We start from the raw sequence: 7,195 nt of genomic DNA on the forward strand, positions 1-7,195 counted from the left end.
AATCATTTTATTGACATTTTTTGTGCTCCTAAATGCAAAAAAGAGACAGTGTTTCTTTGGGATGCTCAACAGTTAAAGCGTGGAAAAACATCAATCAGACAACATAGTTATAACATAAAGTAAGTGCGACGATATAGATGCATCATCTTTACGTTAGTTTGCTGAAAACCTTGTAACACAAACTCAAATATTTCCACAGTATAATTTAAAATAATAATGACATGAAATACAGCAATGCAATCAGATTTTCTGTGTCTATGATAATAGATCATTTTTACCTTAAAATATGAAAAAAAAAAGATGTAAAACCAGTATAATCTCTTTTGCTGACTGAGTTTCCAAATGTTTCTGCTACAAACAATCAGCCACTGTAATGTCAAAAATTACAGTTGTTGCAAAACGAAGATGATTATCAACTTAAAAGTCACAGTCTGAGCTCACAACCCTCAGCACTGCCAACTGGGAGGTGGGCATGAAGTTTGGTGCATTACGCGTCTCTGCTGACCTCATCTGGTCAAAGAACCCTGAAATAATGGAACTGGCTCAGCAGTAGCTGCTCAAACTACCATTTCTCCCAGCATCCTCAGTGTGGTACTGCAGCTGCACTGTAAAACGTTTGAGCTACATTTAGTACAATCTCCTACTATGTAAGTCAAATAAATTTAGAAAGTTTTAGATTTTGAACCTAAATGTGTGAGTTTGTGAAAGATAAACTTACAGTAGTAAGTTGTGTTAACTTTTTATTAATTTTGTTAAACCCACAAGAGTTTTTATGTTAGTACTTAAAAAAACTGAAAGAAGAAAAAGGCAGCTGTAGAAACTATTTCCTAGAGTGCTAAGCGGCATGTTTTTGTATCCTGAGACAGAAATGCATTACATTGATATGACTTTTGTGTTATTGAGAGAAATGTTCTTAATGCAGCTGACAGCTTGCAAAGCTTGAAGATCCTGTTCACATTAAATGTTTTTGAGCAGAGTTCATGCTGATGTTGAATAAATATTCATAATCTGACCATAAACTTTGTTTATGCGATTTGAAACAAGAATTTAAATTATTCTTAAGTAAAATATGTATTTATTTTAACTTTGATGTTGTGAGTGAAAATAATACAGAAATATGTGCTCTTTAACTAGATGAAGGCAGTTTTTTTCCTTGCATATTGTGAAATAATTATTTGGTTTAAATTGCAGCATTAAGTTAAAACTCGCAATTCAAGATTAATGAGTTTAAAAAACAATGTTTATACAACTTGTCTCTTGTTGTTAAATCAACTTCATGAACTTTAATTTCTGAGTTAAAACCAATACAATTTTTTTTGTTGACTTAAATTGCACCTTCGATGCAGTAGGTGGACTTTTGTTTTCAAGTTAAACCATCTTCAAATGTTTTACAGTGTGCAGAACAGCAGACAGAAGGGCCCTGCAGAGGATAGTGAGAGGAGTTCAATCCTCTTATTATATTCAATCATTTTACTGCTTTTTGTTTTTACTCTGGTTCACTCAGGTAAACAGAAGAAACATATAAGGAGTTAAATACTATTTTACAGAACTACAGTCATTTAATTGTATAAGACAGATAGGTTCAGATTCAATCAATATTTACAAGAGTTGCAACAACCATTTCTTCATTAAATCTAAATAAGATAGTTGATAGAATAATCCATTTGATCTGTTTTGACCAACATTCAGTCTAAACTATTTTTTAAACATAACAGCTGACAAGGTCAGATGAGCCGCCAGCTGCAGGAATAAGAAGTTGTTTTGGCTGCACATGAGGTTGCTGGAAGATATTTTGCTTTTATTACCAGACGAAGGTTTTATTTAGCCTCACAAAATGTGGAAACAGACAGAAAAGCTGAATTCCTAATGACCAACAAATGTTGAGATATAACCCAATGAACATTTCCTGATTAGTATCTATTCAAACAGCAGTCACAAAAGGTCCATTACGCTGGCATAAAACAGTTTTCACTGGAAGTGTCACACACGATTGTTCAGAGATCATCCTCTGAACAATCACGCTTCGCCTCCTCACCTTTCACCGGTTTGGCCCCAATACAACCTGTTTATCTGATCCTGCAGGTTAAAGGACGCCTGATTCCTATTTGTTGAAAACAGATGGGCTGCAATCCCCATTTTACCTTGTGATGTTTGACGCAAAGAAGCAAGAGGAGATGTTTGTCTTCATGCTGCATTTTTACTGCTGTTTTGATGAACTCTAAAATCTGCAATCGGATTCACCTAAAGAGAAATGACCGAGAGTCAATGCACAGCTTCAGTTATTGTAGCTGGAAACTAGAGATCAGGCCTGAAATCTGGGTGTAGTGACGGACTCTGAACTGAACCTTAATAGCCATATAAAGACAGTTACAAAGTCGGCTTTCTGTCACCTGAAGAACATTTCCAGGATTAAAGGACTAATGAACAAGGAAGATTTAGAGAAACTCATCCATGTGTTTATCCTTAGTTGCATTGATTACTGACATAGTGTCTTCACATGTCTGCCTAAAAAAAAATCAATCAGATCCAGAACGCTGCTGCTGCTGGTGTTCTGACTAAAACCAAGAAGACAGAGCACATCACCCAGTTCTACAGTCCCTACACTGGCTCCCTGTAGCTCAGAAAATAGACTTTAAAATACTGAATGGCTTAGCACCACAACACATTAAAGATCTGCAACTGTTGTCTCAACCTTCCAGACCCCTCAGGCTCTGGTTCTGGTTCTGCTCTGCATCCTAAGAACCAGAACCAAACATGGAGAAACAGCATTCAGCTTCTATGCACCACAAATCTGGAACAAACTTCCAGAAAACTGCAAAACAGCCAAAATATTTGGTTCCTTCAAATCCAGACTAAAAGCCCATCTGTTTAGAGTTGTTTTTGGACCATAATCAATAAACCATTACCATCATTTTGATTTGCATTTGGCAAAAGGTAATGTTTCAAATGTTGACTGTGTTTTCTATGACTTTGTATTTTTATGATGTAAAGCACTTTGAACTGCCTTGTTGCTGAAATGTGCTCAAACTTTGATTAACTGATTCACTTATACTCTGCTTACTATACTCTGTCCTTATATAAAACACAGAAGAAAAACGTTTTGACTCAGGCTTACATAATTACATCATTATGCATCACAGGACTAAAATGTCTGTCTAACATTGAACTTGTTGTTTAACTTGTTATGCTGTGTACCAGAGAAGCCCCAAGTCTTTGGGATCAAAGCCAACTTCAGCTAACATGGCCATGAAACATAAAGCCTCCAAGCAAACAGGCCAGCAGTCACAACACATACTGTTTGTGGTTTCAGCTGAACTCTCTGAAAAATGCAAACTTTTGGTGAGAAGCATCAGAATCAGTTCAAATCAATGGTGATTCTTAGATAGATGGTGTTCTAGGCGAACCCCAGTTTTTGTCAGTCCCCCAACCAATAGATAGATACCACAAGTCCGAGTTGGAAGATCTGCACCATTTCAACTCTTCACCAGTGTATGAGAGAATGATACATGAACAAAATGGCTGCTAAGATGGAGAAGGAAAACATGTCAGATGATGTGGACAAGCTGCCTTCGATCTCATACTACAGTAAAGTTCACTGCCTAATGAACAAGAAGAGTGAGTACATAATGGAGGAGCTTCACAGCCTGAAAGCCATATTGGCAATCAGCGTTTAAATGCATTTGTAAGGAACATACAGACTTTTCACGTGAATAACAAGATTCTGGTGGCTGGCAGAGCAAGTGTAGTTTCATACATGCAGGTTACATGTCCGTCTTAGTTAGCAGACAAAAGCCACATTAGCTAAGCTAATTTTGCTAGTTCAGCAGAATGTACTACAGTAAATATCATTGATATTTATCTTAGTATTACACAGAGGTGGGTAGAGTACTCAAAAATTATAATTAAGTAATAATTGTATTGTTAAGTTAGATAGGAGCGAGGCAAGAGCTAGTTCTAAGCTTGTGGCTTTTTTTTTCATTGTTGTCATAGCAACTCCATAGCAACTGGTACGAATACCTACCAAGGTGGTAGGAGAACTATACTGTATATTCAAGGCAACATGAGAACTATATATTCAAGGCAATGGTAAATGGTAAAATTTGGGTAAAATGCAACTGATGCAGTTGGTTATTGTGTGCCTCCTCTTTTAAATGCTGCCCTGGGCAACTGCCCATGTCTATCAAATGTGCCTGGTTCAAACTGTTTGGATAATCATAAAGTCCTTAGGTTAAGTTAAATCCCTTTCAGAAAATGCCTCTGTACTCCATGACCTGGCTTCTGAACACAGCACAGCAGACAATTCGTTCCACACATTTAATAAAGCAAATAAGGTGGAGCCATATTTACTTTTCAGTAGCGTTCAAAAGTCATGAGTCAGCCGACATTTCTTAATAGTTTCTTTTCAAACAGACTCCTGAAAAACTTTTGAAGTTTTAGGATTAAGTTCATTTCAAAAGAAACAAAATCTTTTGATTTTGCTTGGAAGAAAAATTGTTACAATAAATCATTAAACTCAGATAAAGGAGAAGACATTGAGCATTTGTTTTTCTAAAAAAAACTTTATAATCGCCCACATTTGCAACCACAGGTTAAAACATGCAACATACCCAAACCTCTTGCAAATTGCAGATGTAAACGTCATAAAACTTATGGCATATGAATGTTTGAATTTGAAATTGTTATGGATTATTAAAAAAGGCGGTAAAGGTGAAGGTGAATTAGGGGATGGGTGTGGATTTTTAGCATTGCCTGAACAGCTGTAACATTTGGACCCAACCCTTTTTTATCTCTTGGGTTTATGATTTGTTTCACTGAATGATTCACAGATAACAGTGAGAGGCTTAACAAAATAAATAATTAAAAATCTGGTTCAAAAGTAAATCTGTAAACTTTTACGCAATACCTTTTTGAAGCTACCAACAATACTTTTTTGAAAAATGTACTAAAATCTCCTTAAATATTGTTTCACCTATATAACAACATGTCAGTTTCAGTTTTTTTACTGCTTTACTTCTTTGCTGTGAATTATATTTAAAAAATTATAAAATAAAACCTCCATGGAACAAGCTTACCAGTCTATATGCCTCTGATGACATCACAAGAGGCCTCTGGCAACTAATCATGTTTTTCCTATTGAAAGCGAATGAGAAATAAAGTTCAAACCTGTCAAAGTTAATTTACCCATCACAATGTCTATACCAGTTGAACAGCTTTATTTTATGAGTCTCTTAGGATTTCATCAATTGAAATACAAACAAATAAAAAAAATTATCAGTCTTTTTCTTCAAAATAAAAAACATTTTATTTTGTGGAAGTTTCAATTTGAAATTATTTACCAAACTGCTTTTTTATTACCAGAGAACATTTCTTAGTAAAAAATAATGTAATGTGTTCAGTTCAGTTTTATTTATCTAGTGCCAATTCACAACAAATGTTATCTCAATACACTGTAAAAAAAAACAAAAAAAACAAAACAAAACAAAACCAAAGCAGTCATTTCAATTCCAGTTTATTCAAGTTAATAAATAGCAGCATAAACTCAATTAATTATTCATAGTATTTTAAAAAGTTTCTATCAAAGGAAACCCAACAGATTGCATCATGTGACTGATGTGCAGCATTTATTCATCCATAAATGGATTGTATATTTAAAAGATTACAAGAAAGTCTGGCTGTTTTGGGGAGAATTTAAAGAAATGTGGGTGGAGTTTGAATGGGCAATGTTTGAATAATGGCGATAAACCTCAAGGTAATTCTCAGAAATGGACTGAAGTGTGCCTTGATGGGAAGGTATAAATACTAGTGGGTAGGTAGGAATTTTACTCAGAAAGTCACCTTTCCCCTTTTTGAAGGAAAAACAAATGAAGAAAATAAGGGAAGGTCCTCATCATGAGGCATCTTTAAGATGTTTTAACCAACCCTGATACATGTTCAGCTGACCTCTTGACACCTTTAATTTTTTTGCTTTTGGTGCTCGTTTTTCATGACGCAGTTTATGTCCAACAGCCTTCACATGCTGCGCATGCTGGTATCAGGGCAAAACACAAACAGCAACAAATACAACAACACCTCACAGAACACAACAGAACCAACATTTCTCAGAGGCTACTGGGTTTGCTGTGATGTCACAGAGGTTTTTGATTTATTGTTTATTCCCTGAAGCAGGAATCAGAGAAGAATGCAAACCAAGGTCAGGAGACTCAGTGCCTGAATCTATGAGTAAAAACATTCATTGTTATAGAGCTTGCATAGTTCTTTGTTTGTTTGGCCCCTCAGTAAGGTTATTAGGTACAACCAAAACTGTAGAATGCATAGTTTAGTTCTTATCCTAATGCATATGAAAATATTAAAATGCAGAAATAGAAAAAGATCTGTTTGTGAACTTTTGTACTGTGTTTTGTACTGTGGTTTTGTAATACTGATTTTATTGTAGTTTTTGTTTGTCTTATGTGTTATTTAAGAGTAAAAGAAAGTAGAGAGCAATAAATATGTCATTTACAAATATAAATGACATATTTATGTATATATATATATACATATGCCAAATTAACATATAAGTTAATGAAATAATATAACACAAAAACATATTTTATTTTGCATTGTTTAATTTTAGAAGTAATACATAAATAATGAAAAAATAAGGAAAGATTAGAAAGAAATGGAAAATTAAATAATGCTGTTAATATTAAATTACAACTGATTTAACAATAGTATTAACATTAAATTGTATAATTTAATAAATTAGGAGATAGTTCTTATTTTTTGTATACAATATTTGGCACCTTAATAACTTCATCAAGCCATTTATTTATTTATATATTTATTGCGAATTTTGCCAGGATCCGTCGTCCATATTTATATCCATATTGATTTTATGTGTAAGAAGAGCTTCTTGATAAAACACTTCGCGGGAAACAGCCTCGTCTATCACCTTTTAAACTTCATATAAATAGTTGATTGGTCAATTTTTCACGTGCTGGACAAAAGCTGACAGGATTGGTCGATAGATTCCACATAGTTAATTCAAGAGAGTGCTCGAGTTCATTCCTCCGTCATATGACTCTGTCTCCCTTCAATCAATGGAGGGCTTCAATGATTGGTTAGTAGTAAAGTGACGTATTCCCGGGTGTGTGATGAGCCAATGACATGAAACTATTCCTGGAAGAGGGGGAGCCTCTTGACATTCTTTAGAAGC

Source organism: Poecilia formosa, unplaced genomic scaffold, assembly GCF_000485575.1.
Source record: "Poecilia formosa unplaced genomic scaffold, Poecilia_formosa-5.1.2 Scaffold20, whole genome shotgun sequence".
Lineage (NCBI taxonomy): Eukaryota > Metazoa > Chordata > Actinopteri > Cyprinodontiformes > Poeciliidae > Poecilia > Poecilia formosa.